The sequence below is a fragment of the Anopheles ziemanni genome, chromosome 2 (assembly GCF_943734765.1).
Source record: "Anopheles ziemanni chromosome 2, idAnoZiCoDA_A2_x.2, whole genome shotgun sequence".
NCBI classification, from domain to species: Eukaryota; Metazoa; Arthropoda; class Insecta; order Diptera; family Culicidae; genus Anopheles; species Anopheles ziemanni.
In genome coordinates this window covers 73,425,401-73,451,874 of record NC_080705.1, presented here as the reverse complement: position 1 = coordinate 73,451,874, position 26,474 = coordinate 73,425,401, and the positions used below count along the sequence as shown (strand labels likewise).

The following is a 26,474-nucleotide window of genomic DNA, read 5'->3' as shown; positions in this document are numbered from 1 at the left end:
AAGGATGTCGAAATATCTCCGAGCAAGCCATAGGAACTGTATTTAATTTTGTATTACAATGCTCACATAAACCAACTTCCTGCAGCAAAGATTTTTATGCAGAGTAGTATCAAGTATGTCTACCATATTTGATTCTATGTTGAGTTGCAAACCAATATTTCTTGTGTTTGAAAAGTTCCTACTTAAATTTACTTTCAGCAGAAATAGATCCGAGTATAATACGAGTTGGATGAGTCCTTCCTTTGTAAAATCTGTTCAAATACGATGCTGTATCGCTATACTTATCCTACGTCAATGTGTGCTACGAGTGCTCCCGGGCATCCGTACGAACTCCAAATGGCTTCAACCAGTAACTAGACGGCTGATGTTCCTAATTCCAGGACTGTGGCTATTGAAAATTGCTACTGCATTACATCTCCCTCACACACACACACACACACACATACACACACATACACAAATACAGGAGTACACAGGCACACACGTGTGCATAGGCGAGGCGCAGAGGAATGCGAAAATTGCCAATCAACGCCACCACCGATGGCTTTAAGCTGCCGATAATCCTTTCGACATGGGGATACCGACAACGAGCGACTGGGAGAGGTGGTCCTCGCGTGCACTCGCAAGCACCCATGCCGGCCATCGTTACATGCCATGGAATCCGGAATGAAACCAGACCTCGAGCCGCACGGCACCGGGTGCTCTCGGTGACGTATTTCCCGAGTGCTTTCGAGCACCTCGACTCTCGACCGAACCACGGGATGGATATTTTATCCACCATTTCCATGCCGGCGCGGGAGTGTGGGTGGAGGGGGGCTTCACCGTCCACCAATCGGTCGCAAATAAGCTCCCTTAAGGACGGCTGATGATGATGCAGCCGATGATGATGATGATGATGAGGCCGATGGGCGCTCGCCACATTCAAATCCAGCCGCAAAGAGTGTGGACACGAATTACGCAGTGGTTATGTTGTTGCCGACCTGGGGAATGGGTGACACCGGTGGGGTTGGGTGTATGGAAGAGAATGCACCGGATTTGGCGGACAGAAGTACGCGGGATAAAGAGCCAAGCCAGGATGAACGCCTGTCGGTTGGGTGTACGAACCAATGTCCAATCCTCGACGATGTCTGGATTTAGCAGCCGAGGTTTTGCAGGAAACGTGAGGTGAGGTTGTGGGAAGAAGGGGGGGGGGGACTTTTGTTTTCGCTCCTGTTTGCATTTCCGCCTGTGCCGGTCCCAGTCCACCACAGGTTCGGTACCGGTTCGCTCCAGCTTCCGGCCGCGTTTAATAAAGTATGCCGGCGTCCGAGTTGCTTCCGAGCGGGAATGTCCAGGCACAGGTTCACTGGCATTCGTAGGTGTTTCGAGCCCGGACTCGACCCTGCGTCCCCACGGTCGCAAACATCGAAGCCATTGAAAGTGATTCGCAGCTGAAGGATGGACGCCGAGGATGGATTGTTAGCGTGCGCGCTTTTCCGACGGGACGGTGTGTTAGTGCGTCCCGGAATCCTTGCCGGAGTCTGATTGCACGCACACACACATGCATCGGGGCGCTACTGTGCGGGTGTTCGTGGCCGCTTCGTAAATAATTGCAAATTATGGAGATGTCTGTGCCAAAAACCTGCGCCACACCGACGATGTGGGAGCTCCAATTAAATGACGTTCTGCTCTCGCAATTTCGTATACATTTATGCAAGTCGGGCAGCCCGTTGCCGATGGGAATGGGGACCTGGTCCAGACGAGTGAAGTTGCGCACAGCTCTCTCTTACACACACACACACGGAACGCGTGTTTGGAACGACGCAAAAACGACGTTGTCCCTGCAGTAACGAGACAGTCGTTCCTCCCCAAGCCGTAGAGAAAAATTCCGATTGGATGCGGGTGTCTTTCACTTCATTTTCCGCGTTTTTATTTTGATTCCGTAGACACGCTTTCCCTTGATTCTCGGTGTGATCTACAGATTTGTTTTGTGCCTCGTATTCTTTCCCTCCCTCCCACGAGCCTGCCAGACTGGCATCAGCAAATGTTTCGACGCCACCAGAAAGCATCAAAACTCGGGTTCGTTTGTTTGAGATAAATTTTGCGTCTGCCAGACCCGTCTCGCTCAAATGTTTCCCCACAGCGATTCTTTTTCACTCGGTGATTTTCCTTTGAGTCCAATTACTGCACCAAGGACCCGTCACCGAAAATGTCCTCCACCTTTTCCTCACTCTCCGTTTTTTTTCTACTCCTCTTCATTCCAACGTTCGCGTGTCGAATTATGCTTTTCCCCTGTTCGATTGTCGTTCATTATGCTTCCGGGTTGCGAAATTATGCCTTCCATCATCCGCGCCCAGGCGGCAAGGCCAGCCAGTTTTGTTTTCTTGTTTTCTCCTCGTAGTTTTCGCCATCCACCGGACCACGGTTTTTATTTTCCCGGTGTGAAAGTTTGTTGTGCGGCTGACTGGATCGTTCCGGTTTGATTTTTCTGTTTTGCGACCGGCGGTGGGTCATTAAAAATCAGACCAGAATCATTATCGTTATCAGTGTCACCGTAACGACTGTGGGGACGCGCGGTGAAGCACTCTCGGCGAGACTCTCGAACGGTTTTGGAGTGAATGTTGAGACCGTTTTTCTGAGTGCTGTTGTCGGTATATTGTCGTGGGTATATTTTTGCAAATAAATTCATCCTCGGTAGTGCAGAAAAACCACAGCTCATGCGCGTATTAATTGCTATGCTAATTCGGATTGAGGTTTTTATTTTTAACTTCACTTACACCGATTTTTTAACCCACAAGGAAATACAGCATAGGGAATTATCGTGTTTTTTTATTCTTCTCGCACGTTTACATTAATTTTCATTCGGAATAAATATGTTATAATGAGTTTATAGCTCTTATTGACATATTGTCTATTACCTGTTTTTACTCTAGCATTAACTACTTTATTTTTTCATCAAAAAAAGCGTATTACTTTATTGGTTTAGTCAGTAGGATTTCATTGCTTTTGCAATCAGTTATTTATAACTCAAAGTGATCTTTTAAACAATTCTTTGTTGAATTTAACCTTGCAGTAGGTATTTCTTATACAATACCAAAAAGTGTGTTTATATCAAAGGTCAGATCTCAAATCTGAATATGTACTTCACTCTAAACACTCCTGACAGGACCAATCCGCAACAAATTATTGAAATACTCGTAGCAAACACCTCCAATTAGTATATTTTTGGTCGATTGTTTTATGGCGTGATAGACTAGGCTGAACTCTACCTTACCAAAGAAATGATATTGTGGCCGTTTCTTTTGTTATACCGAGCCAACGCTGTCGGAACTGTTGCGTGACGAATTCGTGATATAAAACGGATATTCATTAGAGTTCTATGATACACTGTATAAAGGCTCCACTTGTTACAAAGAATATTATTTTGATAACTTTTAGCGGGTTTTTCGTTCATAAGCTGTTGATGTTTTGTGTGTGTGTTTTTAGCACCACATTAACGATACTATTTAGCATGTGTCGTGATACAACGCTGATGTTTTTCTTTCCATTTTCCGTACACTTTCCATGGAACAAGTATTCTTCCTACAAGCCACATTTTTCAAGCCTCTTGGTGGTTCAATAAACCATCGCATATCCTGCTGAATATTCAGCGACCTTATTTTTCCCTACGCTTGCCCACGGAAAATATCTCCAAGCGCGTGGTGTCCTTGTACCCGGCACGTCACCATGCGTTCGGGTGGAATTTTCTTTTCCTTCAACACACCAAATTCGCCACCCCACACCGAACGGCACGCGAAATATGATGGACTATCTTGGTACGGTGAACGGACGAACCGAGGGGTGGGGGAGAGGGGGAGGGTATTTTCCTTCGTGGCAGAACTTTGTTTATGTATAGGATTTTTTTCCTTTGTTTGATTATTTTTATTCCTTTCGGTCCTTTCCATCGTCTTGGAGCGTTGGGCGAAATGGCATGGAAATGCGGGTGGAAAAGCGTCCGCAGGGAGTCTTTCTCCGGCTCCTTCCGGTTGAAAGGCCTTCTTTGGGTGGGGCGCGGGGCTGCGTTTTGGGCCGCGCTTCCACGCAGCCGTGGGTGATAATGAAGTAATTTTGAAAGGAAATTGCTTTGTGAACCGCTTCAAAAGAAGCGAAAAGTGCCCTCAAAGTCTTTGACACGGGACGCGCTGGTCAAAGAAGGTGGTCCGGGTGGCGGTGGGGAGGGGTGCAAATGGTTCGGCGAAGCGGCATTCTGCGGAGAATTCATTCGCCAGTGTTAGGATGTTGTTTGCTTTCTTCTACTAACGCCTTCTCGCTCCAACTGGCGCTCGTGCGACGTGTAGCGTATTTTATTTTTATTCTCGGGGTGTAAATGTTGTCGAAGCGCATCAAAGACTTCATCATCGTCTCTTGCTTCGTACTTTGATTGCTTTCTGGCGCGAGACTTCTTAAGAACTCGCCGCACACAGCTCTCCTCCAGCAGGGCACGAGGCAAACGAAACCGAAACCAGTTCATCTCGATGAAGGAAACGGCGCAGACAAATCCGAAAAGGACACCGGACTGGGTTCCGTGGGTCAGTTGGGACCGGAAAAGATGCCCCTGATGTGTGCCGGAGCATTCTCTGCCTTCGCCCTCAGCGAGGGACATTACAATTCGATGCACGTAAAAAAATGCGGCACCTTTAAATCTTCCCCCCCATGTCTGGCACCGTTCGTCTCCGCAGGACGATGTAGTCCCCGAAACCAATCGTTCAATTTATTTCTCTCCACTGTGTGTCGGCCTGCGGGTCTCATTTTCCCTTTTCTGGTCAGCTCATCGAAGGTTGAAATATGGGTGGGGATGTTTTCGATTTTTTGGCCTGCCAACGAAGCCAGCCAAAGGAATCGAATTTCTTTGAGCCGCATGTCGCAATGGTCGCCCTTGCCGACGGTATTGATATTGCTTATCGACGCGCGGTACGTCAAAGCGGCAAGAAAGTTCACAGTTTTCACTTTCAAACCTCGGAAACCCGGCCCGAACGCCCCACGCCAACTTGTGCTTGTGGACTCTCTCCCCGCAGATAGGAAATTGTTCTCCGGGGCATCCTCTGGTGGACGCGCGCCATTCGCATGATGAGTAGGATGGAAAAAAATCCCAAAAAGCAAAAAAGGAGGTCGGCGGCATCCGACGCGCGATGGGGCAGGCACCGGACCTTTTCCCTCCCCCGACAGCGGTTAAAACTTGTTTGGTCAGAGGACAGACCGGTGGGTGGGAGGGGCAGGTCGAAGGAGCAGAGGAGGGAAAAGTCCGAAAGTAATAAGAAATAAATCCCAGCATACCATAAATATTTATAGATTCACTTCGGGTATGCGCGACCATGCGGGTTCGCCCCGTTGGGTCTTTAGTTCGTGTTGTGTTTTTCCGCTGTGGCTCATGGCTCTTGGTGTGTGTGAGTGTGAGCGGGTGAACGTGGTTTTGGGGGAAAACATTTTTGTTTCCATTTTCCGGACTGCCATAGTTCCGGCGATACTTACCTCGCTGACTCGACGATGACAAGCGGCGAATGGAACTGCACGGCAATGGATTGGAGAAGGAAAAGAACACGATCACGCATCATAACCTCCCCTTCACTGTTGCCCCACTTTGTGCCCTTTACCAACGCACGCAACATGGGTCACTGGCCACCCGCAATCAAACGTTCCTTCGTTGTTGAATTTCACTTTGGTTCGAATTAAATTGTGGATTCACTGGAACAAACAGAAGTACTGCTGAAAGTCCCATTGCTACAAAAAAGTCCTAATTCCCCGTTCTCACCATGGAGATACTCGCTGATGAAGGCATATCAAATGTAAGAACTGATTGCAATTGATTTACCCCGAGATGAAAACTAATACCACTTTTAATTATTATGGTTTGAAATTCCAATTATTATTTTTTTTTTTATGTGGCACGACATCCCCTAGTGGGACAAGGCCTCTCTCCGAAGAGAGTTTGTGTGACTGAAAGACGGTATATTATAGATCGGTGGTCAGCCGTTCGTAATACCGGAGGGTGCCAGACTCGAGATTCGATCCCACAACTTCGGTGTGGTGTTTCCTCGCGCTACCGCTGCGCCATGGGCACCCCCAATTCCAATTATTTGCTTGCCATAAAATACAGTAGTTAAAAATGTGAAATATAATATCGCAACTCCTATAATCCACGCAAGTCTTCCACTGTTTATATGAAAGTTACAATATCTTTAATGCTGGAGGTACCTCAACCACCAAAGTTGGAGGTTCCAGCGTTTGCTAATAACATCACAGCGTTTTGGAGAACATTGCAATCCATCTAACACTGGAATCAAGTTATTTTTCTTCGCTCCGGGAATCCCAATGGAAATCGTTCGCTTCAGCTCAAGATTCGTGCCCCTAAACTGTGGCACACCGCACAGCCCAGCGGAAGTAATGGCGACCCAGCCGGCAATGCATAAGAAAGCAATAAAAAGCAATTCTCTGCCAGCGGAAGGTGGAATTTCCTGTTTCCCCCCGGGTTCCGGAGCCGTGCTGGTTTTTCTTCGGGAAGTGTTGAGCCGGTTCGTGGTTTCGACCAAGGGCTAAGGTTGTAATATTTTTTATTACCCTGGATTTTTCCCGTGCATTCCCGCGTTCCCTCCCGTGGGTTCAGCCGTGGAAAAAGGGAGCGAGTAGAAAATAAACCCACCACAATTTTCGGTCGCCGTAGGCGTCGGTAAGCGGAATGTAGGATTGAATGGTAAAAGAGGGATGAGCGAGAAGGAAAATGGGGAGGTGGAAAAACTTCTCCCGATGCCCGGAGAGCATCGATTGGTGGGCAATCGGATGAAAAACGTGCTCCACATGCGTGCCGAACGGTGCAGGGCGCCTCCATCGTCCACTCCCTCGGGAGTCGTCTTCATTGCTATCGGTTCAGCTCGTGCGGCACCCCCTTCAGCCGCGCCCGCCCATTCCCTGACCCTTGGAGCGGTGGGACACTTAATTCCGGTGTACCGGATTTTTACGACTTTTCGAACGATATTCGGAGTGTTTTAATTATCATAATGCACTTTGTGGCGGTGTCGTTATTATTGTACAATAATATTATTACTGTTTGGCTTCTTCGCCTTTCTGTCCGGCGCTGCGCAGTTTGTGCTGTTTTCGTGGTTTTATTGCATCTCGCCGATTTTTATGCTACCTCCCCCCCGAGAGGTAAAGCGTTGCGTGCCCAGACCGTTGATGTGTACTTTGGGGTTGTTTTGGGAACCGAAGAAAAACCCAAAAGCGAATTAATTCGGTCCGCAATGAAATCGACTGCTTCTCCATTCACAGGATGAAGAAAATATTGATTACTTTTGTGTGTTTTAATTGATAAGAAGTCAATTTAATCTGAATGTATCATTATGTTCACTCACCGTTGAGCCACTCAGTGTTAAGAAATTTTATTCCTATTGCAGTCAATCATGCCAGTTGCTTTTCCTCTTAGCTCAGTGTATTTTTTAAACCGCACAAAAACCTTTTTTTTACCAACCCCAAAAGAAGAAAACGAATTATGGATGATAATCGTCCGAATAACCGCCAAAAGCATCGTTCGAGCAGCTGTACACAAAAAGAAATATCCAGGGAAACACGAACCCCATCATCATGAGGCCTTTTCCAGGGCGCGGGAAGAGGTCGATTCGTCGGCTCGGGCCGGAGCGATTATGTCTTAAATATTGAAATTAATTACCGCTGAACCGTAATTGTTTATTATTAATTAAAAATAAAGCGAGCAAGAAGAAGAACGATCGGCCGCAAGAGCATCGGTGTCGGGTAGGCTGGCTTGGTGGTGGTGGCGGAAAATTGACCCAAATCAGCGGAAAAGTGTTTCCTTCTATATATTTTCCGCCTGCCTACGCCACAGGTATCTTGTCCGACGGACAAGGTGGCAAACAATGTAGGAAAATAAGGAATACGAAACGGGTTGAAACCTCAGCCCAAAGTGAGCTGAGGGGTGGGGGAAAAAAACAGAACAAAACAGGAAAAAAAAATAAAGAAACCGGGAAAAACGAACCGATGCTCCAAAACCGGCGATGAGGAGAATAATTTGTTCCGATTCGCGCTAAAACCTGAGCCACCGGTGAAACATTAGCAAACCGGGGAAACCGGAGCCGGCCGACCGGCAAAGAGCAAAAGGACGAAATTACCAGTACCGTTGGTACCCGCGCCATTAACACACAGCTGCGCACACATACAGGCCACATAAACACACGCGCCCCAGCAGAACGCTTCCCACCACGATCATTAATAAGTAAAAGCTCATATAACCGTAAAAGAGAAAGCACCGGAGCGAGTGAGAAAAATTGCATCCTTCCTGGTCGTTAATTTTCCTCGCGCCACCGAACCCCACACCTTTCGCTTCTTTCGCTGCCCGCTTTGTTTTACTTGCTGGGGAGGGAAAAAGCAGTGGTGGAAAAAAAAGAAATACTCCCGGCCGCAGCGGACACGGACTCATTTCCACGGTTTCCGTCGTCGTCGTGGAGTGGAGCCGGCAAGTCATAGGCGGTAATTTTGCTGGCCGTGGTCCGTTTGTTCGGTTCGGTTCCTCCCGGACCTCGAATGCCACCGTCCGGTACCCTCCACTGGGGCAACATATTTATTTTCCTGATTAGCTAATAGACACACGGACACCTCGAGAGGCGCTGGACGAATGAGAAGCTATAACAAAAACAACCAAGGGAAACTCGACGGAAAGCGATGGGCTCGGATTTAACGAATACGAAACCGATGTTATATCCCGAGCGCATTCAATGTCTTAGCTCAGGCAGCAGATTTAACAGGTTAGGGGTAGGTAGTGGGTTTTTTTTATTGCATCTTTACTGTACTGATGTTAAATTGTTGTACATTTCATGTTGGTTAGTAAAACTACTGACAGATGAGTTATATTTGTAAACACCAACAATAATTAATTTTTTAGCCAACACCTTTAGATTCTCTTGGAGTCAAAATAAGCTCTGAGAGATTAAGATGGAAAACTTCCTATTAACTCTTGTAATATTTTGGAACACGCAACTCCAAATAACTTCCCTTCAAATAACTTCATTACGTTCGTTTAAAATGTTCCGTTTAGACCGAACGTCGCTTGTTTGCAGACATTTTTCCTTCGCATTCTCCCAATTTGTGTCCATCATTGCCTCCACCCCGGTACGGTGGTGTCCGTAATTGTCATTGGGATTGGAAAATCTATCAGCCAAGTCTTGCCGCACCAAATTCCATCCAGTGGAGTTCCCACGACGATTCGCAAACGACGCAACGACATCGCACGGCTCAACCATGACACCGAGAAAGCGCCCGCTCGGATCGTTTGGAACTGACAGTGGGCTGTCAGTCAACTGCCCGCATGTCCGTACGCGCCCGGTCGTCCTTTTTTATTCGCTTCACCACTTCCCAAGCTTCTTGCCGTGCGGTAGTGTTGGTGCGACCATTCCGGTTCGATCGTCCTCGGACCGGGGGCAGCTAGCAAGTCATTCGAAATAGAGTCACCATGGAGTCAGCACCGTTTGGTCAACGCTCCGGCCTCGAGCCGAGGGGTTGGCTCCATCGAAACACAAACACACGTTCAAACCTACCCGCCCTAATGAAGACGTCCTTTTTTCCGTGGCCTCGACGCCACGCGTTTTAGTGGAGGGCGCGTGAAAATCCTGCGCGATTGCGGATCTCGTGTCGGCGCCAGCCGATGGGATTTCCCCGCCGACGCGCTCCCAATCATTAGTGATTAGATCGTTAATTGTCTTTTTTCATCGCCACCCGGGTTCGACCCCAACCCCCCTCTGTGGGTGAAGTCGACAGAAATCGAACCGTTGGACTGGGGTTTCTTATTGCCATCGGCGCTCGGAAAATGATCCGCACGGCGTGTGATGGATGTGGCGTCTGTGAAACGGGGCTTTTTACCACCTTGCTTGGTGGAAGAAGTGTAAGGTATATATGCTCTTTAAAAATGTGTTTTCATTTAACAAAAGAAGAAGCTTATTAGAAATTTAACAATGAGACTTTGGTAAAATAACTTGTTATCAAAAGGCTGTGCAAAGGCTGAAGTATGTGAATTTGAAATAATATTAACGTTAATGGGGTTTCACCTTGGCTAGAACATTCATAGACAAATTTCATTCAATCAAAACATTCAAAAATTAAAAGGTTCAAATTGAATTATTCTTATGCTGGCAAAACAAATCTATCGAGACTAAGGCATGACCATTTCATAAATTAAAATTTGGTCAAAATTTAAAAATCCAATTAGGACAACAAGTCTATTCGTTCGGGCATTCATAGACACACCACGATTCGGTGTGTTTTGCATATCCTGACGAGTGAGTGTTGAGAAAGTTTTACCAACGTCACCGAAAGCCTTCCTAGAAAACGGCGCAATGCAAACAGAAACGTCCGACTGTCTGAGGCTTAAAATTTAAAATTACTTTACCGTGCTTTAGCCCACCCCACTCGCCTAAGTCCCGCCGCCGCCCGGGCAGCGACGTCAGCTGAATAATCAATAACGGTCGTCGGTGGAAGAAGAAGTGTGGGCCGCTTTGTAGCCGGAAATAATACACCCGTCGGGGGGAGAACCCGTCGTCGTCCGTTCGCCGTAATGCAGCAAACCAATTTCCGTTCGACAGCACGCGCGCGCAACAGCAGCCGCGACACGCGGGCTTATTAGCGGTGAAAATTTACTTTTCAATTAATCTTTCATTTTGAATATTATTCCCTGGAGCGGGTGCGTGTGGGTGGGATGGAACGATGGAGGATGGGTTCGCGGCGTCACCTGGGTCGCACTTGTGCAAAAAGGCTCTGCTCTCTGTCGTCGCATCGGGTTTTCAATCAAACTCGTCCCGGGCTCCCGTGGAGATTGATGGAAACACGTTCGGTTTTCGCTCGCTTTCGATTTGAGACGCACGCACCAGACCATGAAAATGCTACCGATGCTGGAGGGATCGCTGAACATGGTGGCGATGACAAAAACCAGCGCATTAGAACCTGCTCGTCATTTCGGGAAGGATCGACTGAACGGATTGAATCGAAAGCAAACGCACGAGGGGAACCTACAAAGCGCTGCAGAAAATGCCAATATTAATGCCGGCGCTAATCACAAGGACACCCGCATCCGGCCTTAGACGGATCGGTGGAAAACTCCGGCGGTGGTTTTTCCAAAACCCGTGTGTCCTATCGTGTCACCTTCACAATCGCACCCCGCTGTCCACGAAAAAAAGGAGTCTCCGACAAGGCCGGAGGAAAAGCAGTCGAATCAATCAATCAACTTGCCACGGAAACGGCAGCTGGTTCGAAACGCTGGGCTGGGCACAAAAACCTTTCGAACTCGTCCATTTCCTTCCGTCCACCGTCGGTGGTGTTTTGCGACGCATAGATTTATATCATCGCGGTGCGTCCGGGTTGGTGTATTTTCTTGCCACCTCCCCCACCAATAAAACCCTCGCCTTAATGTGCCACCCGGTTTCGGTGATTCCGGAGTTCCCGCATTCGGTTCGCCTAATGATGATAATTACACATCACCAAATTCCGCTGGACGCTCACTACGGCGCGGCCAGGAAGTCAGCGGAAAACTCGGTGAAATAAAAACATGCCACCATAAAACCATGGCACGCACGTAACCAGCATTCCGCCAGCCGATGGTGATTAAATACCGATTTTTTTTCCCCGGGGGTTCGGAAAAACGAAACCTCAACCAACCTTCAAAAGCCGGGCAGGGCCAATGCGTTCCGCGTGTGACTCGCGAAAGGGTTCGTTAGTGTAGTGGAAAATGTCACAGCAACGTTTTCCCTCCTCTGGGACTGTGTAGTGGCCCTTCCCAACCGTAGGAAGCCCATTTCTTACACTTTTATTGTGCTCTCTCTTGTTCCAACGCCGAAAAAAAAGGATTCCCCTGTGTGCGCGTGGGTGTTGTTGTTCTGCGTTCTTTTCTTGAGGTTTCCACTCCGGTCCAACCGAGTCCGGCCCAGTCGGGGCTTTTGCGAGCTTTCTTGATAGCATTCCATTTTTTATTCGCTTTCCACCCCGCTTTCCGGCAGCAGCAGCAAAACTTGCACCCTTAGCCCCTTTGCGGGCTACCCCCCACAACCCCCCGGGCCGAAATGTGAGCAAAGAAAGTGATTAATATTGTTGTGCTCGTCCTTTCGCTACTTTTATCAATCCGAGGCTATCAAACGGATTTCTTCGCCTTTTTCCCCCCCTTTTTTGGGATGGGAAATCTTTGAAAAAGTAAGTTTTTGCCCCGGTGGCAAATCGGAAATGTCTCCGCGGTCCTTGATCGGCAATCCCCGCCCCCATCCCCGTTGCAGGATATGATGACGAGAAACGAGTGAGATACCGAAAGAGCCAGAGAGAGAAAGAGAGAGATAGAGAGAGATGGAAAAAAGATTAATTTAACTGGTGGTCTAAGACTTGCGATGAATGGTCAAATAAATGGTCGAAGGACTCCGGGAAGAGTGACCAGGGTTTGGCGGCGGGGGAGGAAGTGGAACCGGTTGAGGAGAGCTGTTCCGCAATGTGACGCAAAAAATAATGGGAAACAACGCCCCATGCGTCATCATCAGCGCCACCACCACCGGGCGCTCGAAGGTTTTCTGGTCCTTCCGGAACAGAAATCCCTGCCGCGTTGGGCTCTGATGGTCCCCCCCCCCCCTCCCCCACCCTCCTCCGCTCTCTTCATCCTCTCACTCAGACGATGGCAAATAAATTTAGCCATGTGAAGAGACGGAAACCGAACAAACGAAAAAAAAAACCAAAAATAAGCAAGCAAGGGTGTCCGGGCGTGCATGTGCGTGTGAGCGCGTACGGGTGGAAAAGTGTAAGAGTGATAAATGATCCAGCGTTCTCATTAGACAATTGTGTTTGGCATTGGGTCGCCGTGCGTACGGTCCTGCCGGATCCCTGCCCGTGATGCTCGTGATGATGATGATGATGATGATGATGATGACCATAAGACGTTTGGTTGTGTTTCCGTTCCCGGCCTGGCGTGCCTATCGTCTCACGGCGGGTTCGGGTTGAAAAGTGCCCAAGAAGAACTCGGTGCAACTCCAGCGCGAAGCACTCGGAACGAATCGTTTACGCTTATGAGTCATGTGCCTTTAATCTTCGCTCGGTTCGCTGATTACTTGTGTGTATGCGGCATGATGGTGTTATTTTCTTAATGGGTTGGTCCTTTTTGCCTTTTTTTCCTTGCGAACCGCTTTGCTTCATTGTGATTGAGGAAATGGTGGGTGAGATTAAGGATATTCTGAAAATTTTCTGCGAAATCTTATATGTTCTGGAATTAAGTTCTTCAATACTTAAAGTTCCGCTTCATCCTGTCAAACAATTTTAGTTATTAAGGCAAAATAGGGAAACAGAACAAATTTATCAGTTTCCCACAAAAATCTCTTCAACAAAAATGAACGTTTTACCAGTTGAAAGATTTCTACAAGGAACGTTTGTTTACACAGCTTATGCAAATATTTTCCCCCCCAGCGTGCCCCTCAGCATCAACTTAACACAGCTTCACTCCAGCGCATGCTTTGTTGTTGAAAATAATAATTATCCTACACCAGGATGAACTTCATCCTTGAGAGCTGTGAGTTTGAAAATAAGGTTCACCAACTCTGTACGGTTTGGTCGTAGGACGTTTTCTGCTTCCTATCAAATGATAAACGCACCGCAATCAAGGTCAAGCTGATATCTTCCGGAGCACGATAACGATGAACCTTTTCATCCCTCTTCTCTACATTCGTTCACTTGGGTTGCAAGGTTTTTTTCGCACCGTAATTTGATGGATTAGAGAACTTAATGAAACACTTTATGAATCCAAGTTCAAAGTCGTTTACAAGAGATGAATTTGGAAAAACGAAATAGAATATTACAAGGCTGGCTTAGCTGACCATCGTTCTCATCTCGTCGAACAAGAGTTTTCGGGAGTGTTCGTTTAACTTGGTTATGCCTAAAGTAAATTTAATCCCCAACTATCCGTCGGTCGAAGGAAAAAAAGGGGGGCCAAAAAGCATCAACGATGTCCTCGAAAACGCGGTGCCAGTGAACCGTTTAAGATAACGAACATGTAACACATTCCCAAAACGATGGTCGGCTTTCACTCAGCTCAGCTGGAAGAGCCGGTCATGTGACGGACCGACCCGACCCGACGGACGAGCCAGTCCAGTGTCCACACAAATCCAACCGGATGGATCTAGCCACTGAGCGAAGAATGAGTGAAAATAGATAACCCAAAAAAAAAAGAGACGAACGAAACGGTTGCTAAAGAACGAACGGAAGGTGATAGCGGTACGAGTTATGAAACGAGGCGGCTCCATGTTGTGGGCCTCAACGACATAAGCGGCCACTCCGAATGGAGCCCGGTCTCAGGAGTCCCCGTTGGATGTAAAGAAAATAAACTGGACCGTTGGGGGGAGAAGAGGAAAAAGTGAGACGAGTCAAGAGCATGTGGAATGCAACCGAACCGGGGGAGGGACGACGCGCGATAGCCGGAAAGGAAAACCTTGGGCAGGAAAATCCGTTTTCGGGCAAGATATGAAGCGTTATCAATCATTGAGCTGACGGGGCGAGAACTCACTCACTTCACTACAACGGGTCACTTTTTTTTTTCCTCTCCCTTCGGACCACGGACGGTGGGTGGACGTATCCAATATAGCCGCATTTTCGGCTGTACGGTTTATCATCATCATCATCATCATCATCATCAGTGGTGGAGAGTTCCCTTTTTTTATTTTTGAAAATCATCCAGACTCCGACTGATGGTCGGTTGTTGGTCCTTTTCTGCTTCCAAAGAGTACGCGGGGTATCGTGTTGTTATCGTTTCCTGGCTCTTACTTCCCTTCCCTCCCCCCAGCGATGGTCCCGGCCTTCACTTTCTCTTCGGGAAGGAGTTTATCAAAATTTAGAAACACTTCACCATCACACAGAACCGGAGCGGACTGCCCATCTTCACCGGACCGCTTGGTTGGCTCGTTTTCCCATCGTGGTGCGGCAACGGTGTCGGTCCATCAACCTCACCACCCTTCCGGTTGTTGACGAAAGGAAACATGCGAGGAAAAAAGCGGTGGATCATCCATTGGAGGTTGGGATTTTAGTTTTTTCCTCCCACTTCCACCGCTGGACGTGCACGGGCGCATCGTTTGGGCGGTTTATGATTTTCATGTTGAGTTGCTCGTTTTTTTTTCGCCTCCCTCTGCCACACTCCAATAGATGAGCAAACGTTTTCCATCCACCCCCCTGGAGCCGGATGCAGCCCGTACCTTGTGCTGTAGGGTGCTTGAGAAGGGATGCTCGTGTGGCAACACGCTTGCGGATAGAGATCCTCTTCGCACCGTTTTTACTATCTAACAGCGAACTGGTGTGCCTTGGTGGAGGAAGAAAAGCAAAGCAAAAAAAAAAAAAACGAGCACACACAAAATACGCGTGGTTATGATGAGATAAAAATATGCTCGTGCTCAACCGGTTCGCACCACGCCACAGCTCCTCGTCAGCGAATATCGACGAAGACTTTGCGGATGCTGCTGTTGTGCTGCCGCTTGCTGCTGCTGCTGTTGAGAAGTGAAATATGGTTTCAAGTGGTTGTAAAAACAAAGTGGCCAAACTCGTACACCCAGAAGAACATACCAGCGAGCTGTTGTGGAGCGGTTGGGGAAAAAAAAGAGTAACGACCAAACCCACCCGGAACTCGGATGTACTCGACGCGTTCGCTTTTGCGGTCTTGCGAGCGGGCAGTGCCGATGGATTTATGAGCGTGTAGCTTTATGATGGAAGGGCATGACTTTTTTCGCAGCTCGATTCTGCATCATTTCTTCGTGTCCGTCCGGCAGCGAGATTTGAGCGCCCGGGACCGTCTGCTACCCTCGCTTGCGGAACACGACTGAGACAGTAAACTTGTTGAAGCTTTCAACCGCAAATAAAGCAAATGGATTGATTGCAGCACGGCCTAGTGAACCGGTGCTAGTTTACCGCCGGGGCAGCATCGGTCATCGGCTCATGCCGGAGGAAATGGCCAATGATGGAGGCTCGTGTGCGCTGGATCCGATCCGTTTCCCGGGAGCTACAAAGTTTCTCCCGGGAAGTTATTTACGATACCGAGTAATTAGGCAACCAGCTGGAAGGTCGTGCTATCTCTATTAGAGTTGTTTTATCGCTTAAATCTTCCATTTATTCAACTCTGTGTAAAACTTTCTCGTGCTCAAAAATGTGTCCCTTTCCTCCTGGAAACATCTTAGAAAAGTTTCCTTACTTTGAACACAATTTTGACATTAGACTAACTTCCGGCAATTATCTTCTAAGAGGAGCTTTTCCGAACGTGCTGGCGTACTGCCTTCGGTGGAGTTGTAAAACTAGAAACCGGGTTGAAAAATCGCTCGAAAGCTGTCAATCGGAACTCGAGCGAGGTGGCTCCAGGTTTGAGATGGGTTTCCTTATCGGTGCTCATTTAAATCAGTGAACAATCAGTTCTCCGAAATCGAGTTCACGCCGGAATGGCGGGCGTGGAACATGAAAGATTGTCACACCCCGTGTATTGCATCGGCTGGAGACAATGTTGGTTTCGAAGAATTACGATTTGGGTTTCTTTTTCGACACACCAGTCATCATGATGCTGCAGGGAAGGCACATGAATAAGCGTCATCCGAGGTGCGACGAGTAACGCCATAACCGTCAGCGTCTTCTAACCGTAAGCGTTTCGATTGATGTCCTCCCTTTTGGACGGAAAAGAATCACCTTCAAAGCCCTAGCACCTTACAGGGCACGTGTTTCTTGGCCTTTTTTTTCTTCCTCTTTATTTCCGAATCCGTACTCTTTGAAACACAAAGAAGCTTCTGGGAGAGAATTAAACCCGAGGCATCAACCGTGCGCCGATAAGCCTGCTCGGTTCCGTGGATTATTCGATGTAAAATATGAACGCTCATTGCTTTTCATTCGTCGCCTCAGAGGGTGGGTTCGGCGGGAGGATTGACGGGAGGGAGAAGCGCACCGAAAAGAGGCCCGTTCAAAGGAATTTTATTGGTCGTCTGGATTCGTTCAAAGAGCAGCGTTTCTCAAGGTTCACCGTGTTCACCGGGGGTGATGCTGAAATTCGTTTGATCTCCACCAGAACCTAAGATGCCCGTGTCTTAAAGGCTCTTTGGATGTAGGTTAAAAATAAATCCATCTCATGCGGTTGGTGATTGTGTTTTTGCGTACCATTAAAAGCTTGCTTGGTCTTTATCTTGCTTTCTGAAAAGCCTATTTCCATGAAGCAAGGACTGAGGTTGCATTTTTGTTTTTGAACACTTGAGATCTTTGAGGTGTAAGGATATCAAACTTGCGGAATACTTCAGCGAACCCCAAAATGTATATTTCTACAACTAAAAGTTTTGTCATTTCCCACAACAAAATATGGCTACGCCATAAAGCGTTTGGGAGTAAGTTATGATGTTCTTAAGCATTAAAATTGCTTCGTAATTTAATCCGGCTTTAATTCGAAAACGTTCAAACTGCACGGATAAATGAATCCTTTTTTAATATCCAATGGATGATGGGTTCCCGCTATCAAACGTCACAAGCACGTAGCTAACTCTTTCGCTGAAACATTAATACCTCAGGCCGGTGTGAAACCGGAGGCTCGTAACCCTCCACTAATGGTCCCCGTTCCGGGGCCGCGCTCCCATCAAATGTCCTTCAGACATTTGGTTTTTATTACTCAAAATCCGTTCTCCAATAACAGGGACCCGGCCGGGTATCCGCGCCAGGGGTAGTAATAACAGGGGTTTTACGATCGTTCGAGTTGAAGTTAGTAACTCTAATCTCACCGGGGCCCCGGGAACAAGGAAAAATATAAACGAACAGGTCGCCGCTCAGGCTTCGGCTAGATAACGGGCGCAAGATTCGCCTTTTCCGCCAAACCGAAGATGTGATTGGTGGGGCTGGCGGGTGTGTGGTGTCTACGGAGGCGGCTTCTGAGCCGTTTCCGATGATCCGCTTTAAAGCTAGCTGCCATTTGTAATGATTATGCTACACACCTTCGGGGCACTCCCGCCTTGGACCGTTTACCGGATAGCATTAAAATTTATCCCGGATTAATAAGCGCTACGACATAATCATTTGTCGCCGGCTGGAACTGCCGCTCAACTCAACGTTTTGGGTGGCTGACAATGTCTTCTGACCTTTGCCGTGCACGGACCTCCAAAGTGGTTTCCTCCAAGCATCCGACTGGTTTTCGAGAGTGTGAACGGTAGGCTCAAGTATGAATCGGGCGGCTTAGCTCCGGTGACAGGTACGCGGTTTCGGAACTACGACACCTTCTCCCTCGCTTGGCCGGCAGGAATTGGCGTTGCTGAAGCGCAGCGCGCGGTAAATCATGTTAATCAATTGTGGCATTCGGGGTAAATGTTGCCCCCAGGGCGTCTCGCCTTGATGGAATGTCTATCCGTTTTCGAGTCTGGTGGAAAACCGGCGAGTTTTAAGCGATTATGCAGATGTGGGAAATTCCTCACATGTCGCACGATCTGTCTTTGTAGTTATCCCTCTTTCTCTCACACTGTAGCACCTTTCGTCCATCCCTGAACGTACTGGATCTCGGTTCCCGGTTGTGCCTATCGTCTTATTAGGAGGTATTAATACCTGCAAATTCAGTTCGATGAAGCATCTTGCCAGCTCTTTTCCCTAGCGACCGGATACCGATAAGGAATTAAAGTTATCAGCCAAGATCAGGGGAAAGGTTTTATCTAAGAGCCTTATCCAGCGGCTCACCACTCGGGCGTGTAAGCGACGCCTCACAAAGGACGTATGCCAACCTCTACTCGAATGGAGGCAAGGTTCTTGCGAACGCGAACTTCAAAAGGGACGGGAAAGGGCGACGATATGTGTGTGTTGATATCAAAACGGGTTGCTCGTGGGCAGCAATCAGGGGCCCGATGCGTCCGTCTCGGTTCGTCTCCTCCGCCCCACATGCACATGAAGATGCTTCAAACTCCCCCAGCTCCTATCAACAGCACCATGATAGCCTTCGTCGGATTTCCTCTCGACTGCGTGTACGTACGTGCAGGCCACATCCGTTGAGTTTTATGCGCTTAGAAGGATTATAAAATATGATAAGACTGGAGCCGCTTCCACTCGTTGCGCACCATGGATAAGGTTTCTGCAACTGATAGGCAAAAGCCTAGGGATTATCCAACCGAGAGGCACAGTTGCCTTTACAGGACAGAGGAAAATAGCTCGCCACACGGGTCGCTTTTCCGTTAGATTTTCCCCATTGCTGTTACGCGCTCCTTCGGGATCCGGATCCGGACATACCGTTGGCCAAGAGTTCGATTTAATCCAACTGTCCGGCTAGTTGTTGGCCGCGTGCAGGAAGTAACTGCCAGGATAATGGTGTGGTTATTTTTGAGGCCAAAATCAGCCGACCGTTACCGAAGAGGTTGGCTTACAGTTCCCGGGGCTGGCGGGTCGAATCCCTTTTCGGTACGATTAGATCAAGTCGGTAATTTTCTCGGGAGCACCACGAACAAACCCTTTGAACAGAAACTCTAGACTATCCATGGTTCTATGAATATCAGCACACTATCTACCATCTCTAGCGTCGCAAGACGGACACAGTGTTTAAAGTTGCAAGACGCTACCTGGCACATTGATGGCATACATCGTATTGCCTTAACATGAAGCGCTCGGGATGTCTGACAAAGGTCCGCCGCAATTCCCACAACGTCCCCTCCCCATGCCCCTGGTCATAATGTCGGTTATTATCGTGAACGAGCTTATCAATTATGCACGATATTTTCGACGCTGTTTGACAAAAGTTTGTCGAGCGATAAATTCTGATTATCCTGCCGGTAGGATCATCGACTTTAACGTTGTCCGCTTTTGATGGTCCGGAAGAGTCAAGGTGGTTTCTTCATTCTGGTAAAAGCTGAAAGATTTTCTAGCCAGATTTTGCAACCAAATAACTGATGTGAGCAATTTGGAATCTTTGAGTTTTTCGTGAATTTCGTGAAAAAACTGGACCTTCACTTGATCATTAAAATACGAATATGTAAATTACTTCTCTAATAAATTACTTTGAACATATTAAGGTTAAAAACTAGATATATTTGGGTAAACATTGAACAGATTAAATAGCCAAATTAGATACCCCACCGATTGTTTAAACCGCTCTCCAAACGGCACTAACCAAGGATAGGCGTTAAGCAAACCGTGTCGCGTTTCAAATGTTGCACTTTGCTTGGCCGTTGTTGAAATTGCTTCTCAGTGAATACTATACAACCGTTTGCATTAGTTGAGTTTATTGTCAAACAAGCAACGCTAAAACAACCGCCTTAAATTGGGCAAAAAACTAGTTTTCAACGGTGACATAAAATGCTTCCGAATTTCACCGGTCGTATGTTCGTTCTGCAAGGATGCTCCTATAAACTTGGTGCCCTGGATTTAGCGGTAACAGTGCTCTCCGGATCCTGTTTGTGCGCACCTGTATGTTTGCTTTAGTGGTTTTGCTCAGTTCAGTAAGTTGAGAAAGGGGTTTTCAGGCAACCGCTACCGCCTTTCTCCAGCCTGCATTGCTCCCATCCTTAGAGCCGGTCCACCGGTGTGCGGATGTGTGAAAAGTTTGGTCCTGTGTCAGCATTTTCCCCTACCGAGTGCGTTGTTAAGTCTCGGCTGAAAAACGTCCCAGGATACGCCGGGATATACCTACCCCGCGATCGTCACCACTCCGGGCCCTGGCGCAACGTGGTTATGAGATACGAACACGGTCGGACCTATAATTTGCTGTACAATCGAGTGTGACAACCCTCCTCGGGTGAAAGTAGTAGTAGTCGCAGTACGTGGTTTTGGTTGACTACAGACCGAACGAGGTTGCCCTGGAGCCGGCATTTCTCCCTAGGAACTAAATCTGGAGCAGAGCGAGAGAGAAAGGGAAGGATAATGTTTAAAATTTTAAACAGCACGATAATCTGCAGGCCCTTTCAAGAGTCGTTCCAAGCGGCGTGGAATCTGAACATGTGTTTTGCAAACCATGGCATATAGGGCTTGCTAGTGCGGAGTCGTTTGGAGTTTCTTGAAGACCGTATTCCCATACATTGAGCCCATCGACGACGGGTCAGATCCGAGTTTGGAGAGGTTCTTCCCGTTGGTCTAGTTAGGTAGACCATCTTTAAGGACATCCTCTATACACGTTGTCGAGTTTTGGATTCAGTTATTTATATGAAAAAGTTTTTCGCTCTTTCGTACTTCATACGGACTACTTGAAGGTAGAGAAGTTTGCAGATGTTATTTGACACAATATATCGGTTTAGTAATTCTAAAGATTTTGAAGTATTGGAGTATTCACCAAAATGTTTGTATAATTGTCGTCGGCTATCAAATTGTTTCACATAGTTCTAAAGTGGTTAGGTCGATATCTGCACCCAGAATCACATTTTAAACAGAATCTCACAAAGACCCTGCCGGTAGCTGTTAAGTTCTTTTACTCTTTAGTATATCTGATACACATTGTCGGGAGCAAATTGAGTGTACGGTACAATTGAACAGCGGTACGGCTGGACCCTGCTATCGGCAGCACTATGCAATTGTGCGATCCTGACCAGTTCAACCAAGAAGTAGAGGGAGGTATTAGATTATAAGTAAATAAACGTATGAACGAATATCTTTCACTACCGTTAAAAGGCCGCTGGCGAGTACACAAACCTAGCACACGCTGCCAGGTTGGAGGCAATATTAACAGCAATAGGACATGATGCCGTCCCGTCGAGCGGAAATGGGAAAGCTCGACTAGGGAAGCAACCAGCTGGCATGTGCGCTGGCTCGATAACGCCAGGTATCGTCCCCTTTCCCGGTTGCCTCGTGACCACAAACGAGACCCGCACCTTCCTGCCGCTGTGGAGAAACCTCTGGGACTGGATGGCAACGACGAGACGCCACCCAGCCGCTCACGGTTGGACAATTTTGATTATTTCATTTATCGTTTCGGTCACAACGGGGATTATAAAATAGTAATTATATGGGACAAAAACGAAAGGAGATTGCTCCGGCCAACGCATGGAGCTGGCTTGCCGTTTCCTGCTCCTTTGACACGGTCCTGTGTGCCGTGGCCGGGCTGTTGTTAGGTGATGTTTGTTTTCAACAAAATAGCGGGCACTTCGGGTTGAGGAATGTCCTCTCTTTCTTCTATTGTTAGTCTCTTTCTAGTTTTAGAAGAGCCTTCTTCTGGAGTTCCAGTAAATGGACTTCGTACGGCGCTTGGTAGTGTCAAAACATCTTCTGCTTGTGCTGTGCTCCTCCAGGCACCTCCCACAGGCGTCAGGGAGCCCTCGCCACCGAGCGGAGTCCTTCTGTCTCTAGCAATATTATTTCCCCCGTGTCAACACCACCGGCCAACTTCACCTCCGCAAGGTAATGATGATGGCCGTTTTTGCTGCCATTTCAATCCTGGCAACAGGTTGCCTCGGTGTTCTCCCTGTTCTCCGGCTCGTACGCCCCGGTCTAAATTTGAACCAACCCGCATGCCGGCAGTACGTGTCGTTCGGGCTACGGTTGTGCTTGTTTTTTTGCACCGAGCCTCAAATACCTTAACGTTCCGGTCCCCTCCGGTCTTACCCGGCTGGAAGGTATATATGGTTATAATTTAAAGATTTTATTGCCTCAAGAAAGTTTAGCGCGCGTGCAGTCAACCGGGGATCTCGAATTTTGCTCACGGCCCGGTATGGGCTTTTTCTTCGGGAGTGGGAAAGATTGTTTTCTCCCCTTCCCCCCTACCCACCGTTAAGGTTGGTCATCCTGAACGGTGAGGTGTTGCCATTGGTATGTAGTGTGTCCCCCGGTGAAGGCGAAAAACCAACAACAACAAAATCACCGCTTCGTGACGGAGGGTTGGTAACAATCCCCGAAATTGTCCCCACCGTTACGAAATCACCTCCCCCCCCCCCCCTCACACACACACACACCCCACGGTTGCCATTTTCCAGACTGGCCAATATCATCAGCTTTAACTTTTCTCGTTCACGCAGCGCGCTCTCGGGTGGCGCCGCCAGTTTATTCGTAGACTTTATTAACTAATTAGTGTTGTTTTCTTCTATTCTCTTCCTCTCTACTTTTTAGGTAAGTGGTCCCCTAAGTGTACCTCGAAGACCCTCTTCAGCGTGGGCGGCTAGGAGCCCGGTCCATTGTGTGCCCCTAATCAGATCAGTAATAAAGGGAAACGCGGGCTCGCAGGTATTTCGATGGGTTTTTTGGAGGAATGCCCGGCGTTATTCGGTGGAGCGGTACCGGCTGACATTGGCAGTGGTACTAATTATGGAATGGTCATTCCATTAGTATTGTGATGGGTCTCGTGTTTTCTTCATTCGAGGGGTAATCTAGATTACCGGCGCACGGTTTGGGCTTTAACAGATTTTCGACGAAAAAGTCCTTTCGAAGGAGTGTTTATAATGGTATTGCCTGAGAGTTATTACTATTATTAGCGACTTCAGGTGTGTGTTTCTGAGTTTTGTATATATTTATGTTGATAGTTGATAAATATTTCTCCGGTCGAGGGATGATGGAAAAAGAAGCGGAACGTTTTAGGGTTGCGTTAGCAACACAATAAAAATCCAGGGTGCCGCTCACACATCAGCTGAACCGCTGCTTTATATCCCTGCTTCCTTAAACCAGCCTGTGTAACGTGTGTGCGCTGGCCTACCGTAAGCGTACCGGCCCTAACTACCTTCACATCGTTAATAAAGCCCGCAAACGATGTGTATGCTCATGCTTTGTTTGAGCTGTCACTTTCCCGTGCTGACACAATATCTGAATCGCTCTTATCGCTGTCAATGCATACACGGGTCCCCGACGGCCCAGCCAACGTTTCGTCCCGCACACACATGCACACACACACACAAGTACGGCTCGTGCCCCAAAAACCGCCACGAACTGTCGTCCCTTCTATTGCGAGTAACGCGGCCATGTTTACCGACGTCGCTCCAACGGACGGCGCGGGATGTGCGTTTACTGAGCCCGTTTGTGTTGACGTTAATTCTATTGACACTTTACAGATAAGCCGAACCACTTTCGCAACACCTTTCGCTGTAGTCGGCCGGGGTCGGTCCGCTGTCGATCACGCCGGCGTTTCGCGGCCGGGGTCCGCACTCGTCCCGCAAACCTACGGCACATAAATCGTGCAGGTAGCGCAGGAAAGGGCAACATTAGTCAGTGGCCCGCGCGGCGCTAAGACACCTTTAGCTGGACCCTCGTCACGAAGACAAATCCTCCTATCGGAGGCAATTGAATGCGAGGCGCTATCTCCCGCGCGACGCCGGCAGATGTCTTCGGGTACGCACTGCGGCGCCGAAGGTTTACAGCGATAGTATTTGCGTTTGACAAATGTGTGCTTAGCGCCGGCGGAAAGTTATGGAACCGGTTGATCGGTTCGGTTCTTATGTCGCCACGCAGACCCTAGGTTTGCGGCGGAGGCTTTTGGTGCGATAATGTTGCGGATTTCTCCGGAACACAGATGCGCTGGTTACTTCATTTACTTTGGGGTTGGTTAGAGTTTGCTGGAAGGTCTTGTGGTCTAGAGTTTTCGTAAGGAAGTTCGGAAGCGCCATTATTTCACAACTATGGTATGCCGAACTGACTCAGTTGGAAAATGGCACGGTGGATTGTTGTTCAATTGATCAATATCAACAGATCGATAACAGTCTCGATGTATTCTGAGATAAACAATGGGTCTTATAATTGACTTTAGATTTCCTAGTACAAGACATTGCCACGATTAAAACCGACCAATTCCTGAAAATGTCTGTTTAAGCAACGAATTCTTAGCATCCATTACTTTTTCAACTCAACTGCTCGAAACCTTGCGTTCACCTTAAAGGTAAAACTTCACCCTGCCGACGGGAAACCATTTGTCAGGCACGAAGGAATCTTTATGGTCCTCCTGCTCCTCCTCACCCTCACCCTCCTGCCCATTCGGAGCAGCGGCAAGCAGGTAGTTTAGTTTGGCACTTTGGAGAGTAATTTAGCGCGCGCTAGCGAGGCATTTGGGATGCTCATTTTCGGGTGTTGCGATAATGATGCTGAAATACGATACCGATCCGCGGTTACCGGCATAGTTTGTTTCGCCTCCTCACCCTTCCCTCCCTTCTTTCTCGCCTTGGCAGATTCGAAACGATTTAAATATTTCCTCCAGCGGTTTGTGAGCTGTGGATAAAGGTTGCCTCGCCGAGCGAGGAAGTTGCGGGAAAAGCCTCAGGAGCTTTGCTGCTTGGTGTTAAGGAAGTCGCGACGCATGTTTATTGGTTTTGTTGGGTTTTTTTTTTTGTATCCTTCCACCTTTACGGTGCGGTGGTGAGAACATTCTTTTCGCAGAAGGAGTTGTAGCTTGTACCAAAATTATGCGCCCTAGACGGTACGTACTCTCGCCTGGCGCTAAGGAGGTGATATTCTCTTTTGTGATGGGGGAATACGTAAGACGTCGAGGATTTGCTCGGGAAAAGCGTACGAAGGGAGCGAAATGTGCTTACGTATGTGAAAATTCTTTTTTCAACCCCCTTTGGTGTAAGCAATACCACTACCATGAACGAAATTGTGTGTTTACGTGGCCATATTTAAACCGACGGTGTGTATGTTTCCAACTTGGCACGGTGGAAGAAAACATCCCACATGGAAAGCGCAGCTCGGGAATGTGACGACACGTGGTGTCCTTTGACTGAGCAACGATTCACCGGCCAACATCCTTATCAATCTTCTTAAGGAGTACCTTCACGTCTTTCACCTCCCCCCACCACCTACTTTCAACGGAACCCTTCTCAGTTGCAAATGCTTCCACACATTGTCGGAAACATCGGAAAACGGCACCCCTAGCGCACACCGACAACACGCGCGGCCTCTCGAAACCGACGAGTGCTGCGAGATGAAACCCGACCGATTCCGCCATTGCTGCCATCCTTTACACACCCTCCGAAGCGGAACGTGTTTCGAGAGCGTATACTTGGAGAGGTCCTGGCCAAGGCTCTGCACGACATGTGTCACCTGGTGTGTCTGATGCCCGAGTTTTGCATCCGTTTCCTCACCCTCCCCCAGCGCCGTACCTCCTAGTGGCCGCCATCATTAACGAGGCCCGGTGCGGGGGTTCACATTTTCCGGTACACCACAGCGTGTGGTTTAAGTGCGCTCTTATCCTGCCCGAAGACGATCGTGACGGGGTGGTGAGGGATCCGGCAGCACTTAACGTGTTCTCACAAGTCGACGGTTTCTGCGCGCGAGTGTGGCAGTTTTTCCATGGCCTCGCAAAAGACAAGCCTCACTCATATGCAAACTCACGTTAAGAAAGTTCGAAAGGATTCGCGATGCGCGGAGGATGCTTGGACACAAAACGGACAGATGCAGTCGTGAAACAAAATGCCACCGATACACACCATGTTCGTTTTCATGTCTAAATCAGCACTTTTTATTACCACTGCTTTGCGGGAGGAATGAATCCACTTTATTTATATTTTTACTGACATTGGCTTTTTTAGTTTTTATTGTGATATTTCTAACGAGAAAATTTCACAGAAAATCGG

At 48.1% G+C, this 26,474-nt stretch overlaps 1 protein-coding gene across 3 annotated transcripts in view; it reads left to right on the top strand.

Annotated features, from left to right (window-relative positions):
• The window catches only part of LOC131293161 (RNA-binding protein Musashi homolog Rbp6), a 527,017-nt gene that overhangs the window by 290,153 nt on the left and 210,390 nt on the right, over positions 1-26,474 (top strand). The gene's annotated exons all lie outside the window — the stretch shown is intronic.